The 21,339-nt window shown below is 41.7% G+C and overlaps 1 long non-coding RNA gene across 2 annotated transcripts in view; it reads left to right on the top strand.

Annotated features, from left to right (window-relative positions):
* The first annotated feature begins 569 nt into the window (after positions 1-569).
* The window catches only part of LOC117097154, a 47,983-nt gene continuing 27,213 nt past the window's right edge, over positions 570-21,339 (top strand). For both annotated transcript variants that reach the window (XR_004442839.1, XR_004442838.1), the window contains exons 1-3: positions 570-719; positions 11,316-11,427; positions 20,415-20,480. This is a non-coding gene — a long non-coding RNA (uncharacterized LOC117097154). The remainder of the gene's footprint in view (positions 720-11,315; positions 11,428-20,414; positions 20,481-21,339) is intronic.

Raw genomic sequence — 21,339 nt, 5'->3', positions numbered from 1 at the left:
AGGCAGAGGCTGCAGTGAGCCGAGATCACGCCATTACACTCTAGTTTGGGCAACAAGAGGGAAACTCCATCTCAAATAAATAAATAAATAAATAAAATACGAAAAATTAGCTGAACGTGGTGGCAGGCACCTATAATCTCAGCTACTCGGGAGGCTGAGGCAGGAGAATCTCTTGAAAGTGGGCAGTGGAGGTTGCAGTGAGCCAAGATCATGCCATTTGCACTCCAGCCTGGGCAACAAAAGCAAAACTCTGTCTCAAAAAAAAAAAGAATGACATCATTTTAAAACTGTTTTCTAGTCCAGAGCAATTTCTATTTAGACTTTGTGAAAACAGTTTTGATTTTATTTAAATAAATAAGTGGGTTTATTAATTTGTCAAGGACTTACCGAAAGTGTTATACTTTTAAATGAGGTGCCAGAATAAAAGACCAAAACACTTAATATGCCCAATGCATGCTCGCTGTCGGCACACGGAACTTTCAGAGAATGACGAGTCCATGGTGTGGAGGGAATGGAATCTCTGAGTACAAACTAAAGAGTTCCCATTCTGTATTCTTACACTTAGTTACTTACCAACCTCTTTACTGATGGCCTCCCAGGTTCCTGTCTTAAGATTCAGTGTAAATGCAGCAAGTCCTGTGTTTTCTAGTCTCAGCCTAAGCCAACTCCATTGACCAGAGCAACCAATGGAAAATGCTAATGACTCTTAGGCATGCATGGTAAGTTTAAACATAATGTGTGGCTCATGACCAGCCTGGGCAGCATGGTGAAACCCCGTCTCTACAAAAAATACAAAAATTAGCCAGGTATGGTGGTATGTGCCTGTAGTCCCAGCTACTTGGGGTGGTGGGGGGCTGAGGTGGAAGGATTACTTGAGCCCTGGAGGTTGAGGCTGCTATGAGCTGAGATCACACCACTGCACTCCAGCCTGGGTGGCAGAGTGAGACTCTGTCTCAAACAAATTAAATTAAATTAAATTTTTTTAAAAAAAGACCCATAATGTATGGAGGCGCAGGAGGATTGCCAAATGTCCTTCACAAAAATTCTGGTCAGCCCCTGTGAAAATTAAAAAGTATTTTTACATTTCGACTGCGAATGTGCCGCTATTGTTGCCTGAAGCTTTTTATTTCTGCATTTTTAATTTAAAAAAATTAACGGCTTACCTTCAGAACAATTGTAGGAAATGTTACACAAGACACAAAGTCCATTTCTAGCCGACTCTACTTGCTTTCTGTTTCACTCCTGGGTTAACACATTCTTCCTAACACTGAACATTTGTCTATGCCGGTGTTTGAGACAGGAATTGAAACACTTTTGCAAATATGAATTCATATACCACCTTGTGAGTTCTGGTTAAATATGCCAATTAGACAATTATGCTTACTATCACTCCCTCTGGAAATAACTCCTAAATGACATTAAATAATTTTAAATGGCAATGTGATTTTAAAAGTCACAAAAACAAAGAGAACAAAAGAAAAAAAACGAAGTAGCATAAAAAAACTAGAAGCTGGAAGTGTTTGCACTAAATGATTTAGGGCAAGGTTTCTCAACTTTGGCACTATTGACATTTTGAGCCATATAATGTTTCACTGCAGATGGCATCTGTAGCAGCATCCCTGGTCTCTACCCACAACTAGGAGGGGTGCCAGTAGCACCCCTCCCTAGTTGTGACAACCAAAAATACCTCCAGTTATTGCCAAATGTTCCTGAGGGTAAAATTGCCCCTGGCTGAGAACCACTGATTTGGGAAATAAGAAAAATCAAAATGTATTCCCAGGAAAAGTCTAGAACCAGGCTTACTCTGGTCGAAGGATGCCCCACTCCCCTCACCTCCGACCTCCCCAAATAAAAAACTAGAGGCACCAGGCAGAAAACAGCACTGGTTAAAAATCTGTAAAAGAGGTAGGTTGAACACTCTGTATGTCCTCTGCTTTAAAGATTCATTCTTTAAAAAGGCTGAATCTTGGGGCTCCAAGGTTGAAGACACCAGGCACAGCTGAGGGTGAAAGTTTCATACTGAATGTGGGCATTATATAGAAACCTACTAAACAGGTGTGGGATCCTAGTTCTTTGCTCAACTCAAGTTCTAAGAACACTGGCATCTAGGTACCTACTTTTTAGGGAGGAGACTGGAAGATTCTTCTGATAAAAATGGACCGAGCCATTAGCAGAAAAAAAATTGACTGTCACTCAAATTTAGTGAATTGTCCTGGCCAGATCACCCTCAACCCTAAATAAAATCTACTAGTCAATGACCTCTCCCTCTCTTCTCCACACATATCTTCTAATTACAGGCTTTTCAATGCCTCACTCATATGCAAATAGCCAAGAATGGCCAAGCATTTAAAGAAAGGCTCCAGCATGGAAGAGAAAAAAAGAAACAAGAAGGAACTTAGAGAAAACAGAAATATTGGGGAGCAGATGCAAAGTTCAAAAATGTTTTAAGTGAAGCTTCCCTTCTCAGCTTGGTTTCCAAATAGCATTCGCCACTGGACTGGTGGCACAGAAATATCCTCTTGTGTCAGAAAATGTAAAAATGTGCAAAGAATGATGAGGCGATGAGATAGAACATAGAAGCCAGCTTGAAGCAGTGTCCCCTGGCCAAAGGAGGACAATCTAAGCATAAAAATAAATAAGAGTATAGAATTGTAAACCTTGATTACAATAGAAACCCATGAGTCCATGATGATATAAACAAATATGAGCAAGGGAAAGCACTTCCTTTCAGTAGAATGCCACCTAATAATCGTGGAAGGAATAATGGAAATAGTTAATTACCATTTGGCAGCACAATCTGTGGTAGCTGACAGAGATGAGGTCATCAATGGATGCTAAGGCTGGTAGGTAGAAGTTTGGTGAGGAATAGGTATTGGCATAATCTCAGAATATTTCTGCACAAAATAACCAACCAAATGCAAAGGGAGGACTGGTGACTTTACAGTCGAGAAAACTGGCAGACTCCAGGTGATCAAGGGAAGTATCACCAGTGGTGGGATGGGTTGGCCTTGTATTCCTGATGTGATGGGCTAAGAAAGAGCACAGAATCCCTGTTGTAGTATTCCTTCCAAGAAGCTATGACTCTACGCTGGCTGTGGGGAAACACCGGACACACCCAAGTGGATGATCATCCTACAGAATGAAAGGCCTGTACTCTTAAACTATGAGAAAGGGTGGACCGGGTCCGGCGGCTCATTCCTGTAATCCCAGCACTTTGGGAAGCTGAGGTGGGCAGATTACCTGAGGTCAGGAGTTTGAGACCAGTCTGACCAACATGGAGAAACCCAGTCTCTACTAAAAATACAAAAAATTAGCTGGGCGTGGTGGCACATGCCTGTAATCCCAGCTACTCGGGAGGCTGAGGCAGGAGAACTGCTTGAACCCAGGAGGCGAAGGTTACAATGAGCAGAGATCACGCCGTTGTACTCCAGCCTGGGCAACAAGAGCAAAACTCTGTCTCAAAAAAAAAAATATGAGAGAGGGTGAAAGGCTGCAGAATTGTTCTACACCAACACATAAATACAATGTATGTTTTCATATGGGATTCATATACCTTAAAAGAAAAAGAGGCGTTGTTTGGATAGATGGTGAAATTTCTAGCAAAGATATCACATTTGGCCCAACAACTGCAATCAGGGCTACTTTTTAGTCCACAGTTACCCTTCAAATTGTTTTTGTTTGTTTGTTTGCAGGGGACAAAATGGTGAATTAAACGGAGATATGATGGGGTTTACCACCCCTGTATTCTTTAAGTTTTTAAAGGTGGCACTAATTTCTGCCAGACCCTCTGTGATGCAATATTGTTTTTGCTTTACTATTTTGCATGTGTGTCTGTGTGTGTGTGTGTGTGTAAGAGGGTACCAGTTTCAGAGCTTTACACTTGGCCGTATTCACCCTGATAGCTCTTACCCCACTGGCCAAAGAAGCAGTGTGGGGTTGTGTTAATTGCCAGGAATGCCTATTCCAAACATACATTCAGAGACTAGGAAATGACGATGGATGAGTGTACAGACCCAGTGAATTCACTGTAAGCCACACCTGAGCCATAACTCCATTTATTACCAGGCCCCTCATATATTCCCCACCATGACCAACTGCATATATATTTTAAAGGGGCCCAACACAAACTGAAAATACAGGACCCCTTGTTAAAAAAATTATTAAGAATTTCAAGAGGGTAACAGTAGAGCATTAAACCAATAATTAAACCACACATAGAACCTTCTAAATGTGAAGTCCTGTGTGGCTGCGCACGTCGTACATCCACAAAGCCGCCGCTCTAACAGAGTCCCATGATGGTGGTTCAGGTCTCTGGGTATTACTGTCAACCTGGAGTCTGTGTCCAGCAGTCCTCAGAATGTTTGGATAGTCCCCTTTCTCCAGTGTGAAGTTACCCAATTAAATGGCTATTCACCTCTCTGAGGAAGAATCGGGAAATCATTACTGCGAATACTTGTGCCTTCCTGGGCACCCAGCCTCTCTTTCTTTCTTTTGTTGTTTGTTCGTTTGTTTGTTTTTGAGACGGAGTCTCGCTCTGTCACCCAGGCTGGAGTGCAGGTGTGATGTCGGCTCACTGCAACCTCTTCCTCTCGGATTCAAGTGATTCTCCTGCCTCAGCCTCTCAAGTAGGTGGGACTACAGGTATGCCACCACGCTTGGTTAAGTTTTTGTATTTTTAGTAGAGACAGGGTTTCACTATGTTTAGTCAGGCTGGTCTCCAATTCCTGACCTCAGGTGATCAAGTCGCCTTGGCCTCCCAAAGTGTTGAGGTTACAGGTGTGAGCCACTGCGCCCAGCCCCAGCCTCTCTTTCAATTGATGGGCTCTGGGACCCAAAACTGGCTCAGTTCAGAAAACTGGGCAAGACATCCTGACTTTTCATTGGAATGACTGTCCTGACCCTCCATCGTTGATGTGTTTGTACAGATCGTGTAGTACTCTTTTTGTCTCCTCATGTGTTTTTCCCTAAGCACATTATATTCGTTAACCATCTCCATACCTCTCTGCAGGTCAGGCCCCTTGGCTGCCACTCCACCCTGCCAGTGGTTACAATAATTGCATCCACCTGCTAATGATGGTTAAGTACTCCCACTTGGCCTCTATGGAGGGTGTGTGTAGAGGGGAGTGGGAACTGGCCTATCATCCTCATTGCTACACAGTGAGCCCAGTCCTGTAAAGACAGACTGTTACCCTCTTGAAATTCTTAATAATTTTTTCTTTTCTTTCTTTTTTTTTTTGAGATGGAGTCTCGCTCTGTCGCCCAGGCTGGAGTGCAGTGGCATGATCTCCGCTCACTGCAAGCTCCGCCTCCCAGGTTCACGCCATTCTCCTGCCTCAGCCTCGTGAGTAGCTGGGACTATAGGCGCCCACCACCACGCCTGGCTAATTTTTTCTATTTTTAGTAGAGACCGGGTTTCACCGTGTTAGCCAGGATGGTCTCAATCTCCTGACCTTGTGATCCACCCACCTCAGCCTCCCAAAGTGCTGGGATTACAGGCGTGAGCCACCATGCCGGGCCGAAATTCTTAATAATTTTTTTTTAACAGGGGGTCCTGGCCTACCTGTTAAAAAAAGAGAAGAACTACCACTGAACCCTTAGAGATGTTGGTGCGCTCTCCGCAGCTGTTCCTTATTCCCTTGGCGAACTGTGTAGACTGAACTCTCCCGCAGAGCATAGTCATCCATGCCTTACATGGCACATCTATTCTGTTCTAGCGTGTCCACTTCTGTGAGCCTTCTGATCCATCTGCCAAGGCAATTCTGGCATTTCAGTCACACTTAGCATGGACCATTGCTTTTTCCTGGCTTCCTAACAGCCTGTTTGCACCATCTCCTGGGGCCTTGCCAGAGGGTTGAATCCAGAAGAGTGCTCTCAATAAACACTTTCTTATTCAAAATAACATTTTGTCTGCCTTGATCCAGCACCCTAGGACATCCTGTCCCATGTCTTCTCCCCTGGCTCCTGCCTGTACTTGCTGACCAGGTCCTACAATTTCTTTTGTGTCTAGTCCTTTTCCTCCCCAGCTGAGTTATGTGGTGACCTAGTCTAGGGATTGGCCTAGTGGCCAGCATAGGAGATGGGATGGATCTGGGGGGCACATGTTGTTATGCAGGGGAGCAGCCTCTGCATTGTTTTCAAGAAGAGAGGAGTAGTAGCCCATAGTAGGGGAGGGATGGACCTCAGTTCTGTAGGTGCCTCAACCCAGATGCCCCCGTCCTACTGCCAGGCTCCTATTTTTTGTCAACCAGAGCCCTGACCTTGGCAGAGCAAACCTGCCTAGGTTGAGAGATTAACCTTCTTTAAAGCTACCTTCATGAGAAGTTCTGAGCCTGGTCCTCAGCTTTCTCTGCAGCCCTGCGACAGGAGAAAAGAGATTCATCATTTTATTTTGATGAGGTCTTCTGGCTGCCACTCTTAGCTTTTGAAAGTTGATTAATCACTCTTATTTGTTTTCTTTTTCCGAAGCACTGGGTGAGCATAGCGATAGCCACCTTTACTATCCTTTTCATGACTATTTCCTCTACACTGGTCAAATGCCTGGTACAATGTACCAGCCAGTACATTTGCCACCACCAGTGAAATCTGGGGTTTTGTTTTGTTTTTTGAGATGAAGTCTTGCTCTGTTGCCCAGGGTGGAGTGCAGTGGGGTGACCTCGGCTCACTGCAACCTCTGCCTCCTGGGTTCAAGCGATTCTTCTGCCTCAGCCTCTGGAGTAGCTAGGATTACAGGCATGTGCCATCACGCCCAGCTAATTTGCTGTTTTTGTATTTTTAGTAGAGACAGGGTTTTGCCATGTTGGCCAGGCTGGTCTCAAACTTCCAACCTCAGGTGATTTGCCTGCCTTGGCTTCCCAAAGTGGTAGGATTACAGGCGTGAGCCACCGTGCCTGTAAAAGTTTTAACAATTGCACTATTGCCTTGTGCTGTCTGTGCCTCTCCCAAAACCGGCAATGGGCTTCTCAGTGCCAGCCAGAGCTCCAAAATCCCATCTTAGCATTGCTTTCTCAGACCATTTCTGGTACCAGATTATCACGGATTGGGTTGCTCAGCATGCAGACTCAAGAGACGGACTGGCAGGCAGGAGGTTGACCAGGGAGGACTCTAGGGATCAATCGTGGGAGGGAAGGAAAGGCAGGGAAGGGGATTGGGTTGCATCTAGTTGTTACATTTTCATTTTCCTGGGCAGGAAATTAAACTACCAAGTCAGTGCTCAACACTGCAACCCTAGTGTCAGTGAAGACAGATGAATTGGGCAATTTGGATGTATTTAGAAGGGACTGGTTGCCTCTTTTAAAACAAGTAATGATAATGGTCTATTTAAAATTGTAGGCCGATCACGGTGACTCATACCTGCAATCCCAGCAATTTGGGAGGCTAAGCGGGGAAGATCGCATGAGCCCAGGAGTTTGAGACCAGCTTGGGCAATGTAGCCAGACTCCATCTTTACAATTTTTGTTTTTTAATTAGCTGGGTGTGGTGGCACATGCCTGTAGTAGCCTCCAGTCCCAGCTACTCAGGAGGCTGAGGCAGGAGGGTTGCTGGAGCCCAGGAGGTTGACAGGTTGAGGCTGCAGTGATCTGTGATTGTGCTGCTGCACTCCAGCCTAGGTGACGTAGTGAGACCCTGTCTCAAAAAAATAAAATAAAATAAGATAAAATTGTTTGGCATCTTGCAAATTGCTTTCATGTCTTCAGTTCTCATGGTAATTCTCCAGTGTCAATGGAGCAGATGTTATTATCCCTATTTGATGGATGAGTAAACAGGCTCAGAGGGGCTGGGCTTTACCATGAAATCTGTCGACAAATGCTGGACAATAAATTTAATTATCAATAGATTTCCTTATGTTTCAATTGGTTGTCTTGAATTTTAAAACAATCGCTGATAGACTGGGCGCGGTGGCTCACGCCTGTAATCCCAGCACTTTTGGAGGCCGAGATGGGTGGATCACGAGGTCAGATGGAGATCATCCTGGCTAACAGGGTGAAACCCCGTCTCTACTACAAATTCAAAAAAATTAGCCGGGTGTGGTGGTGGGCGACTGTAGTCCCACCTACTCGGGAGGCTGAGGCAGAAGAAAGGAGTGAATCCGGGAGGTGGAGTGTGCAGTGAACCAGGATGGTGCCACTGCACCCCAGCCTGGGCAACAGAGTGAGACTCAGTCTCAAAAAAAAACCAAAACAAAACAACCGCTGATAAAAAAGAAACTGTGGCCAGGCTCGGTCCCAGCACTTTGGGAGGCCATGGCAAGCAGATCACAAGGTCAGGAGATCCCAGACCATCCTGGCCAACACAGTGAAACCCTGTCTCTACCAAAAATACAAACATTAACAGGGCGTGGTGGCTTGTGCCTCTAGTCCCAGCTACTCGGGAGGCTGAGGTAGGAGAATCGCTTGAACCCAGGAGGCAGAGGTTGCTGTGAGCGGAGATCACACCACTGCACTCCAGCCTGGCGACAGAGCAAGACTCCGTCTAAAAAAAAAAAAAAAAAAAAAATTGCCTAAATATTAAATTGTGCTACATAGCAGATATTTTTTCTACCAAAGGTTTTCTATGGTAGTCTTTCACAGACAATAAGCTTGTTCTAGAATAATTTCTTCAAGTTTCAAGAACATCATATCAATGCCCATTAAAACTCTCTGTACGTTGTAAAAGATTTAAATTGAGCTGTCAAACAGCTAATCTTAGAATTAGACAATTCCATTTCTATTGGCAAATGAGATATAAGTTATGCCTGGTGTAAGTGTAGAAACTGTAAAGCAAAATAGAAGTGTTTTGGGAGGTGGAGGAGACTCCCAAGGCTTAGCAGGCTCTTTTTAAAAAACTGATAAATAATATTTTACGTATTTATGGGATACATGCAACATTTTGTTACATGCATAGAATGTGTAATGATCAAGTCAGGGTATTTGAGGTGTCATCATTTTGAATATTTATCATTTCTATGTGTTGGGAACAATTCAAGTTCTCTCTTTTAGTTACTTTGAAATATACAATATATTGTTACTTACTATAGTCACTCTACTCAGCTGTTGAACAACAGAACTTATATCTTTTATCTAACTGTATGTTTTTACCTATTAACCTACTTCTCTTCATCCCCCCTCCCACCCACACACCCTCCTGGTCTCTAGCATCTGTTATTCTACTCTCTACCTTTGTAAAATCAACTTTTTTAGCTCTCACATATGAGTGAGAACATGTAATATTTGCCTTTCTGTGCCTGGCTTATTTCACTTAACATAATGACCTCCAGTTCCATCCATATTGCTGTAAATGATATGATTTTATTCATTTTTCATGGCTGAATAATATTCCATTGTGTAGATACACATTTCATTTATCCATTCGTCCACTACTGAACACAGGTTGACTCCGTATCTTTGCTGTTGTGAACAGTGCTTAGCAGCATCTTAACGGTGGCAGTTGCATCCAGTGCCATAGATACCAGAGAGCTGGGGAAGGCACTGGAGAAGAGCTTGGCTCCAGTCTGTGAAGCACTCTTCTAATTAGAATTCTCTGAACTCATTGAGTACCTCATGATTTAGTCCATTTATATGTTTACATCATGGAATGACTAGAGACCACTGGCCCTTCATTTTTGCTGTAAAACAAAGTACTTATTTTTGTTTGCTGTTAAGTCTTCTTTAAATAATATAACATTACATTTGAGTAAGTACTTACTGAGGGTATTAATATTATGTCCCCATTACTAGCTAAACACTTATTAAGTAAATTGTTAAATTCTAACCTTCTAGACAAGACTTTACTGCAATGGAGCCTGAAATTGCTGCCCATAGACTTTTTGAAGCTCTTATGTAAAGAACCGAAATAAACTTGGGGCAGGTGACACTAAAGTAAGGGAGATACAATATTTTTATAAATTTCAGGCCTTGGTTTTTATAATAAATTATGTGACTTATTTTAAAACATTAACTCATATATGTATATGTATGTGTGTGTGTATATATATATATATATTTATATATATGTAGTACAGATTCAATGGTGCAAAAGAGTCATCAGTAAAAACCAAGTCTCCTTCCACCCATCCCAAAGCTACTTAGTTTTCCCCTCCAGAGGAAACTAATTTCCTGTATTCCCTACATGGACAAACCTCTACATAGATTCTACACACACGGCAGCTTACTACATATACTCTTCTACAATAATAAAGCTGCTAATTTTCTTTCCCAATGGAAAAATCATCTTACATGGAATGGATATATCATACTGTATTTAACCATTAAAGGACATTTAGATTGCTTCCAATCTTTTGCTACATGAAGCAATGCTGTAATACAGTTTCATCTTATGTTTAAATCTTTGCTATGCTGAAATTTATTTTGGAATAAGAAGTGAAACAGGGATACAAATTTATTCTTTTCTAGATAGCCACCAAGTTATCCTAACATGATTTATGGAATCATTAATCTTTTACTACTGATTTGAAAGACTTATTTTTTTTTTTTTTTTTTTTTTTGAGACGGAGTCTCGTTCTGTCACCCAGGCTGTACTGCAGTGACATGATCTCGGCTCACTGCAACTTCCACCTCCTGGTTCAAGGGATTCTCCTGCCTCAGCCTCCTGAGTAGCTGGGACTACAGGTGTGTACTACCGCACCTGGCTAATTTTTGTATTTTTAGTAGAGATTGAGTTTCATCATGTTGCCCAGGCTTGTCTTGAACTCTGGACCTCAGGCAATCCACCTGCCTCAGCTTCCCAAAGTGCTGGGATTACAGGTGTGAACCACCATGCCTGGGCTGAAAGGCCTCCCTTTGTAAGCAAACTTTGTATATGTGTTACAGTAAATTTCTATTGTTTTGTTTGTATTTGTAAGTGCAGACATTTTAGTTATTATGGCCTTAAAATGTGTTTTAAATATCTGATAGGGCTGTTTCTCATGATTATTCTTTTTCCAAATATTTCCGGACTTTTAATACTTATCCAATGTGGTCTGTGGAAAATAGTTCCAGAATGTGTATTTCTCCCCAAATTTCAAGTGACTATTAAGGATTTGATATGTGGCTAGTGTCATTAATGAACCAGATTTTAAGTTAATTTAAATTGCTACATGAGGCTATCGGCTACTGTGTTGCACAGTGCAGTTCCAACAGATCTGTTTGTATATAGAAAAGGCTATTGGTTTCTGAACACTAGTTTTGTACCCACTCACCTTATTCAAGTCTTCTATTATTTGTGGTATCTTTTTAGTTGATTCTCTTGGGTTTTCCAGGTATGTGACTGTATAATCAGAGGTGATCATTTTACCTCTCTCCTTCCAATTAATATAACTTCTATTTATTTTTGTCTTTTAGTTTTATGGAAGCAGTGGTGCATTGACAACAGAAGTGGTGTGTGTGCATTTGTGATGAAAAGTGGAAGAGAAGATGTGGATTTCAGACAAAGAAGATAACAAGTGATCTATATGTAAATATTTTAGTATTATTTTTCTTTTTGATTTATAATGTTTACTCTTTAGATATGGTATAGACATTTGATCAAACATTGATACAACATCATGATTTGGTCTGGGATATTTTGAAACTACATTTGTCTTTGGCCACTGTGAGAGTTTTCATAAAAAATAGCACATGCTACAAATAAAAGTGATAGTTTCAACTAATGTTTAAGTCACCTGCCTATAATGGTGCAGTGCAATTTAGCTTATAGACTGATTTCAAAGTCAATTTTGTAGTAGCCTTAATTAATCATCTAGTCAAAACAAAAACAAAAAACAACCCAATGTACATTGAAACTCTTTGATATGTTATGCTAATTATTTCTCTTTCTCTAATAACATCTGAGTCATGATTATTAAGCCTTAGTATTATAAAAGTTCTACGTCAAGACACCAACTTGGCCAGGTGCGGTGTCACACCTGTAATTCCAGCAATTCAGGAGGCTGAGACAGGCAGATCACCCGAGTCCAGGAATTTGAGACCAGCCTAGGCAATATGGCAAAAACAACAACAACAACAACAACAACAACAACATCTCTATGAAAAATACAAAAAAAAAAATTAGCCAGGCGCAGTGGCATGTGCCTGTAGTCCCAGCTACTTGGGAGGCTGAGGTGGGAGGATCACTTGAGCCCAGGAGGCAGAGGTTGCTGTGGGCTGAGATTGTACCACTGCACTCTCTAGTCTGGGTGACAGAGTGGGACACTGTTTTTGTTGTTGTTGTTGTTTTATTTTTAAGACAGTAATTTGTCAAATTTTATATACACAATATTAATTTCTTATAAAGCTTATACGAGTTTGCGGAGGCCTCAAAGTTCAGCATATATGGGAAATGGACACAACATGAATGTCAAGGCTTTTGTGAAAGTCCATGAAATAGAAACATAAAAGGCCATGGAATGGATTGAAAATGATAAATAACTATGAAATTTGGTGACTTTATCTCACATTTCTTTATAGTGATCTTTCTAGACTGTGTTGAAGGTTTTGCCCCATAACATAGACTGTCTTTTTCTCTGTAAATTGTTACCTATTCAGTGTAACTAACTACATGTTTCTTTTACCTTTTATGGAAATGTTAATGTCCCAGGCATTTCACTTTTTTGGACACTCAGGCAGTTCTGGAGCATACAACATCTATATATGGATGGTGGGCTTTCTCAAAATGTAGTTGAAGTTGTCATGCATATGAGAAGAGTGACTGAGGATGCAACTGTGAAATCATTTCCAGGCCAATTTCTTCATGTTCTACCTGAAACCCTTTACCTCTCATTCAAGACAGCGTTACTGAAAAACCAGGGGTTTGGTCCTGCTGCTTGCCACACAGAAAGCCAATGACTGAAACAATGAGTCCTGCCAATGAGGAAGGCTTTAATTGGGTGCGGCAGCCAAGGAAGTGGGAGCTGAGTCTAAAATCCATCTACCCTACCAGCTAAAACTAGAGGTTTATATAGCAGGGAAGAAATGTAACAGTGTGTAGGAAAATAGGAACTAGGGAGGGGCAAGGAAACAACCACAATGAATGAGGGGTCCTGAGGCGTCTGGAATCTCATTGTCTGGATATAGTGATCTGGAGAGTTTCAGTTCTTTGAAACTTTTTTTTGAGAGGCCTGAAGGTGGTTCCTGAGAAAGGGACTCAGATAAAACAAATATAAGTTTCAGGCTTTAAGGCCAGAAGGGTCAATTTCTATGTTTATTTAAACAACAACAACAACAACAACAAACAAAAAGCAACTATCTATGGTACTATTGGGTTGCTTTGAAAAGCAGACCAGTGAATGAAGAGAAGTCGGAAAGACAGTGACTGGTAGACTGCTCAGGATGGGCCATGTTAGCCCCAAAATTCAACAGCTTAAAACAACAAAATCAAAAAAAGTTTTATTTTTTGCTTGTGCTACCCATCCATTAGGTTGACAGAGCTCTCTGACACTTAGTCACTCAGTGACTTGGGCTGATAGAGCAGCCACCATTTTGAACATTGCTGGAGGGAGAAGAAAACCCTAGAAGATACCAACCTAGCAAACTGTGGCCCAGACACATGGCACTTCCACTTACGATGCGTTAGCTGGAACTAAACACGAGATCCCACCTAACCACAGGAGGGTCTGAAACTGGAGAGAACTGGAAATATTTGCCAAACAAAACTAATGATTACCATGATTGTATTGAAAATGTGTTGAGGCTGGGCATGGTGGCTCATGCCTGTAATCCCAGCACTTTGGGAGGCGGAGGCGGGTGGATCACGAGGCTAGGAGTTCAAGACCAGCCTGGCTAAGTTGGTGAAAGCCCGTCTCTACTAAAAACACAAAAGAAAATTAGCAGGGCACGGAGGCAGGTGCCTGTAATCCCAGCTACTCAGGAGGCTGAGGCAGGAGAATTGCTTGAATCTGGGCAGCAAAGGTTATAGTGAGCCGAGATCACGCCACTGCACTCCAGCCTGAGTGACAGAGTGAGACTCTGTCTCAAAAAAGAAAAAGTGTTGAAAGAGCAGTTTTGGCTCAGAACAGAGATGACCTCAACAGAAATGGAAACAGTGTGAACAAGGCTGGATCACAGTGTTGGCTACTCTATGATTATTCACATTTCTCCTCCCTAAAACTGGTTTTCAATTTAATTCAATTTAACAGACATTGAATACATGCTTTAGACTGCAAGATACTTGTTTATACAAAGGTAGGGCAATAGCAAAACTGAAGGTATCACTGTTTCTTTTGAATGTTATAATCAGGCTACTTTGGGCTCACCTTAAGAAAAACCTGGCCGGGGGCGGTGGCTCAAGCCTGTAATCCCAGCACTTTGGGAGGCCGAGACGGGCGGATCACAAGGTCAGGAGATCGAAACCATCCTAGCTAATACGGTGAAACCCCGTCTCTACTAAAAAATACAAAACCTAGCCGGGCGAGGTGGCGGGCGCCTGTAGTCCCAGCTACTTGGGAGGCTGAGGCAGGAGAATGGCGTAAACCCTGGGGGCGGAGCTTGCAGTGAGCTGAGATCCAGCCACTGCGCTCCAGCCTGGGCGACAGAGCGAGACTCCGTCTCAAAACAAACAAACAAACAAACAAACAAAAACAAACCAACAAAGCTTCAACAATGGCCCCAAATCAGACGTGAGTATATAGAAGCATTTAGACTAGAATAATAGTGTGGACAGGTACTGGGTTATGTGGTATTTTTAATAAAATTTAGGACCCTTCCTCATATCATTTGCTGACAATTATTACAGATAAATGTGATATATGATATCAAAGGCAACAGTCACAAAAGTAAAAACAGATAAATTAGACTTCATTAAACTGAAAAACTTTTCCCCTGACAGTGTGTGGCAAAAAAATAATAATACAAAAAAGGAACACTTCCCTGCTCCTAAGAAAAGCATTAAGAAAGTGAAAAGGCAACTCACGGAATGGGAGAAAACAATTATAAATCATATACCTGATAAGGGGCTTGTATCTAAAATATGTGTTTCTTTAAAAACCTTTTAAACTCAACAATAAAAAGACGAATAACTCAATTTAAAATGAGCAAAGGATTTGAATAGAAGTTTCTCCTCCAAAGAATATATATAAATGATCAGTAAGCACATGAAAATATACTCAATATCATTAGTCGTTAGAGAAGTGCAAATCAAAACCACAATGAAATACACTTTACACTCACTGAGATGGCAATAATCAAAAAGAGAAAACAAAAATTGTTGGCAAGGATGTAAAGAAACTGAAACCCTCATGCATTGCTGGTGGGAATGTAAAATGGTGCAGCCACCTTGGAAAAGAGTTTGGCAGTTCCTCAAAAAGTTAAACAGTTACCTATGATTCAGTCTGTTTCTGTTGCTATAACTGAATACCACACACTGGGTAATTTACAAAGAAAAGAAATTTATTTCTTATAATTCTAGAGGCTGGAAAGTCCAAGATTGAGGGATCACATCTGGTGAGGGTCTTTTTGCCAGTGAGGACTCTCCATAGAGCGCTGAGGAGGGACAGGGCATCACATGGTGAGAGGACCAAACAGGTTTTTATAACAGATCCACTCTCGTGATAACTAACCCATTAATCCACTAATCTATGAGTGAATTAATCTATTCATGAGGGCAGAATTCTCATGACTTACTCACTTACCTAAAGTCCCACCTCTCAACACTGCTGTGTTGGGGACCAACTTTCTAACATGAACTTTTGGGGGATACATTCTCACCATAGCACCCAGCAATCCCACACCTATGTATACATCCATGCAAAATCAAAATATGTTCACAGAAACACTTGTACATGAATGCTCATAGCAGCATTATTCATAATGGCAACAAAGTGGGAACAACCCAAATGTTCATCAATTAATGATGGGTTAACAAAATGTAATGTAGCTACCCATTGGAATATTAGTCATAAAAAGCAATGAAATATTGATAAATGCTCCAACATAGACAGACCTTGAAAACACTGTACTGAGTAAAGAAGCCTGATGCAAAAGGTCACATATTGTATGATTCCATTTGTATGAAATGTTCAGAACAGGCAAATCCAGAGAGACAGAAAGTAAGTTTGTGGTTGCCAGGAGGTGGGAGGAGTGGAATGGGGAGTGATTATTAATAGGTACAGAGTTTCTTTGTTGAAATAATGAGAAAGTTCTGGAATCAAGTGGTGATGGCTGCATAACCGTGTGAAGTATAACACCAATGTTGTTGTTGTTGCTGTTGAGATGGAGTCTTGCTCTGTTGCCCAGGCTGGAGTGCAGTGGCATGATCTTGGCTCACTGCAACCTCCACCTGCCGGGTTCAAGCGATTCTCCTGCCTCAGTCTCCTGAGTAGTTGGGATTACAGGCACCCGCCACTGTAAAAAAATTAGCCTGGCTAATTTTTATATTTTTAGTAGAGACGGGGTTTCACCATCTTGGCCAGGCTGGTCTCAAACTCCTGACCTTGTGATCCACTTGCCTTGGCCTCCCAAAGTGTTGGGATTACAGGCATGAGCCACAGCGCCCAGCCACACCAATTTTATTAATAAAATACATATAATTACATAAGCATATACATATTATTTAAGCAAAACAAGCAGGAAACTATTTTCATGGGATTGCTTCTGTACCCAGAATTCTTAAATAAGCACACAGGAACTTAACTTGCAAACATTTCTTGTAACTGATTTAATTTAAATAAATAATAATAATAATAAAAAGGCCAGACACGGTGGCTCACGCCTGTAATCCCAGCACTTTGGGAGGCCGAGGTGGGCAGATCACCTGAGGTCAGAAGTTCAAGACCAACCTGGCCAACATGGTGAAACACTATCTCTACCAAACATAGAAAAAATAGCTGGGTGTGGTGGCAGGTGCCTGTAGTCCCAGCTACTCAGGAGGCTGAGGCAGAAGAATCTCTTGAACCTGGGAGGCAGAGGTTGTGGTGAGCCGAGATTATGCCATTGCACTTCAACCTGGGCAACAAGAGACAAAACTCAGCCCCAAAACAAAAACAAAAACAAAGCCTCAGCCAATCACAAACAGCCAACCAACCAACTGGTTATATGGTTAGGGATCTCTGATCAGACCATACCCAAATAAGGCAAATGGCTCATCATACCACGCCCCAGTAAGGAATATATCTAGCTGTAGCCAATCAGATGATTTCTCTACTTTGCTTCTGTATTCAGCCTATAAAAGCTCACTGCTCATGCTACTACTTAGAGTTCTCAGAACCTCTTCCGGTTCCAAATGCTCTTGATTCATGAATCATTTTTTGCTTAGATGAACTCCAACATATTTATTTTGTCTAAAGATTTTAACAATATACATACCAGATGGTGAGGTGACAAGTGATTTTTTTTTCTCTTATAGTGCTTTTCTTTTTCTCCTTTCTTACAGAGAACATGCATTACCTTTGTAATTAGAAAAAGAAAACCTGTTAAAATAGGTAGTGGGTATGTGGGTGTTCACTGCTGTATATATGCATGATAGGGGTATATGCATCTAAATTATCCAAAACTGGTTTCAAGTCATTAACATACAAACTAAAAGGAAGTGAGGCTGGAATTCAGTTTGAAGACTTAGAATAACCAAGGATATTCTAATTCTAATACAGTACTCTATAGACAAGCATGTAAGAAAAATCTATTTCTTTTTAAATTATGCACAAATTATCTTCTTAGTGGTAGCGCTTCATTTCTCCGTGGAAATGGCCACTAGGATACCAGGTAATTGGTGCAGAATAATAAAATAATAAAACATGGGAAAAAAAGGAACCAAATATAAAGACTTCATTATTTATGCTCTGACTCCCAAAACTCCATCTAACTTAGTTGCCTTTTTTTCCTCTGCCTGTTAGGCCTCTCATTTGGCTGTAGAATTCTCCAGCCCCTACAAATCATTGTTGCTTTCCCTTTTTTTTTTTTTTTTTTTTGAGACGGAGTCTCGCTCTGCCGCCCAGGCTGGAGTGCAGTGGCCAGATCTCAGCTCACTGCAAGCTCCGACCCCCGGGTTTACACCATTCTCCTGCCTCAGCCTCCCAAGTAGCTGGGACTACAGGCACCCACCACCTCGCCCGGCTAGTTTTTTTGTATTTTTTAGTAGAGACGGGGTTTCACCGTATTAGCCAGGATGGTCTCGATCTCCTGACCTCGTGATCTGCCCGTCTCGGCCTCCCAAAGTGCTGGGATTACAGGCTTGAGCCACCGCGCCCGGCCGCTTTCCCTTTTTATTTAATATGAATGGTAATACCATTCTTCCAGCTGTGAACATTTCATAGGATAAAAATAATTTTTCTTTCCCTCCATTCTCCCCTATCCTCTAATCCAATTAAGGTCTACGTTCTTCTAATTTTCACTTCATAGTGCTTCACTTCTTTTACTATTAGCACCATCTTAATCCTGCACCAATTACCAGTATCCCAGTGGCCATTTCCACAGAGAAATGAAGTGCTTTCGCTAAGAAGATAATTTGCACATAATTTGAAAAAAAAATAGATTTTTTCTTACATGCTTGTCTATAGAACTGTTCTGATAGAGTACCGTATTAGAATTAGAATATCCTTGGTTATTCTAAGTCTTCAAACTCTGAATTCCAGCCTCACTTCCTTTTAGTTTGTATGTTTATTATTTGAAAGCAGTTTTGGGTAATTTAGATGTATACACCGCTATCATAGACAACAGAAAGATAAGTATTCTAAACTATGACTGACCTCTATAGACAATTGGCCCTGCTAAGTGAACTATGGTAAAATTGCCGATTATCATTTTGGCAGATATCTGCCACCAATTTTATCATATTATTCATTGACCTACAGGTCCATTTTGCAACTAACTTACTATGGAAGATTCACCAAGTAGTGAAATTGCTTACAATTAGATGCCTCATGGGTCCTTCATTAACTTATTTTCTCTGAGGAATGTACTAATTGGCTGCTGGTAACATTTACCTTAAAATTTTTTCCCATGTTAAAGGAATTGCACTGAGGATACAGTTATTTTGGAGCCTGAATTATGTCTATATGTTAGAATGGAACTGCTTTTTATGAGGAAGAATTTGGTTATGTCACAAACACTTTCCCCATAGGAATATGGGTTGGCCATTTTGGGGAAACTTTCATTCTTTTTTTGTTTTGTTTTGTTTTGTTTGAGACGGAGTCTCACTCTGTCGCCCAGGCTGGAGTGCAGTGGCGCGATCTGGGTTCACTGCAACCTCCGCCTTCCTCCAACCTCTGCCTCCCGGGTTCACGCCATTCTCCTGCCTCAGCCTCCCGAGTAGCTGGTACTACAGGCGCCTGCTACCACACCCGGCTAATTTATTGTATTTTTAGTACAGACGGGGTTTCACCGTGTTAGCCAGGATGGTCTCGATCTCCTGACCTCGTGATCTGCCCGCCTCGGCCTCCCAAAGTGCTGGGATTACAGGCGTGCGCCACTGCACCCGGCCCAGAACCTTTATTCTTTAAAGAGCTGTCAGCCCTGTTCTTCATTTGGTTCACACATCACGAAGACTTTCAGGTTTTCGATCAGTGGAATGGCCAATTCCTTATCAAAAACTCAAGGAAATTGCTTATTTTAATTTTTTTGAGACAAGATCTCACTTTTTGGCTCAGGCTGAGGTGCAGTGGCGCCATCACGGCTCATTGTAACCTCCACCTCCCAGACTCAAGTGATCCTGATTACACACCTGCACCACCACGCCCAGCTCATTTTCTGTATTTTTAGTAGAGACAGGGTTTCACCATGTTGCCCAGGCTGGTCTCAAACTCCTGGACTCAAGTGATCCACCTACATCGGCCTTCTAAAGTGCTGGGATTATGGGCATGAGCCACCTCTCCAAGCCTCTGGAAATTGCTGTTTAAATACGTAGTCTAGTGGCCGGGCACCGGTGGCGCACGGCTGTAATCCCAGCACTTTGGGAGGCCAAGGTGGGTGGATCACGAGGTCAGGAGATTGAGACCATCCTGGCCAACATGGTGAAACCCCGTGTCTACCAAAAATACAAAAATTAGCTGGGCATGGTGGTGGGTGCCTGCAGTCCCAGCTACTTGGAAGCTAAGGCAGGAGAATCGCTTGAACCCGGGAGGCGGAGGTTGCAGTGAGCCGAGATCCCCGCCACTGCACCCCAGCCTGGCAACAGAGTAAGACTCTGTCTCAAAAATTTAAAAAAAAAAAAAAAAATGTAGTCTATTAGTTCTTCTAGATATTTTAAACTCTATTCTCAGAGGAAGCCAGATCATCAGGGCAGTATATAGCTGGTCTCTAGCATAAGCTTTCAGTAAATTATAATTTGGCCACATGCCAAATTGTGGCCTCTACAAGTTTACTGTGAGGCCTCTATAAGAAAATGACTTAAATTCATGGTTGCATGCATTTATTTATAGCTACAAAATATTGCATGCTTATTCTGTCAGGTATCATGCTAGGTGCTTTTAGTGTGTCACTTAAATTTAATCCTTCTGACCACCCCATGGAGTGGTTATTATCCCTATTTTACAGGTCAGGATACTGAAACTCAAGACAAGTTACACGGCTCGGAAATGGCAGCAACAAGATTCAGTTCAGGTTTGTCTGATTTTTAAATCTGGTGGCCTTACCCCACGACGAAAGTTAATTTCCCACCATATCATATACTATTCAACATGAAGCATCTATATAGATACTCTGACAAGCATTTTTTGTTTTTAATCTATTTCTGGTTTTATTATTTTTCCCCACTTTTATTATCACTTCATAGATTTCAACTATTTACTTTTATACAATTGTAATAATATATTTTTAATAAACTGCCTAAAATATTTTTGGGTTTAAATTCTATTGAAGTACAAAGAAAAATAAATAAAAAAGCTCCTCTGAAATCCTGTAATAATTGCTTTAACTTAATGTTGCCTGTGTTTTTTTTTTTCCTGTTATTTGCCTTTATTAAATTTTCAGGTTTATGTTCTAGTGTACACATTGCTTAAGTTATGAAATAACAGAGGAAAGCCTTCTATTTTAAACTTCCTCCGGGTCCTTCTAAATACAATGGATATGTTTTTTCCTAGGCTTGTGCCTTGGTACAGATAACCAGATGTTTGAAGAAAGGGAGGGAGGCTGGGAACGGTGGCTCACTCCTGTCATCCCAGCACTTTGGGAGGCCAAGGTGGGCAGATGGCTTGCGCCCAGGAGTTCAGGACCAGCCTGGGCAACATGGCAGACCCTGATTCTACAAAAATTTAAAAAATTAGCTGGGCCTGGTGCCACAGTTGGGAGACTGAGGTGAGAGGGAGGATTGCCTGGACCCAGGAGGTCAAGGCTGCAGTGAGCAGACTGTGCCACTGCACTCCAGCCTGGGTGAGGGCAAGACACTGTCTCTAAATAAATAAATAAATAAATAAATAAATAAATAAATAAAAAATAAAAGAAAAAGAAAGAAAGGGAGGGG

The sequence above is a fragment of the Trachypithecus francoisi genome, unplaced genomic scaffold (assembly GCF_009764315.1).
Source record: "Trachypithecus francoisi isolate TF-2019V2 unplaced genomic scaffold, Tfra_2.0 Lachesis_group15, whole genome shotgun sequence".
Taxonomy (NCBI): domain Eukaryota; kingdom Metazoa; phylum Chordata; class Mammalia; order Primates; family Cercopithecidae; genus Trachypithecus; species Trachypithecus francoisi.
Note: the sequence above shows the minus strand (reverse complement) of the source record. Positions and strands in the feature narration are given on the sequence as shown.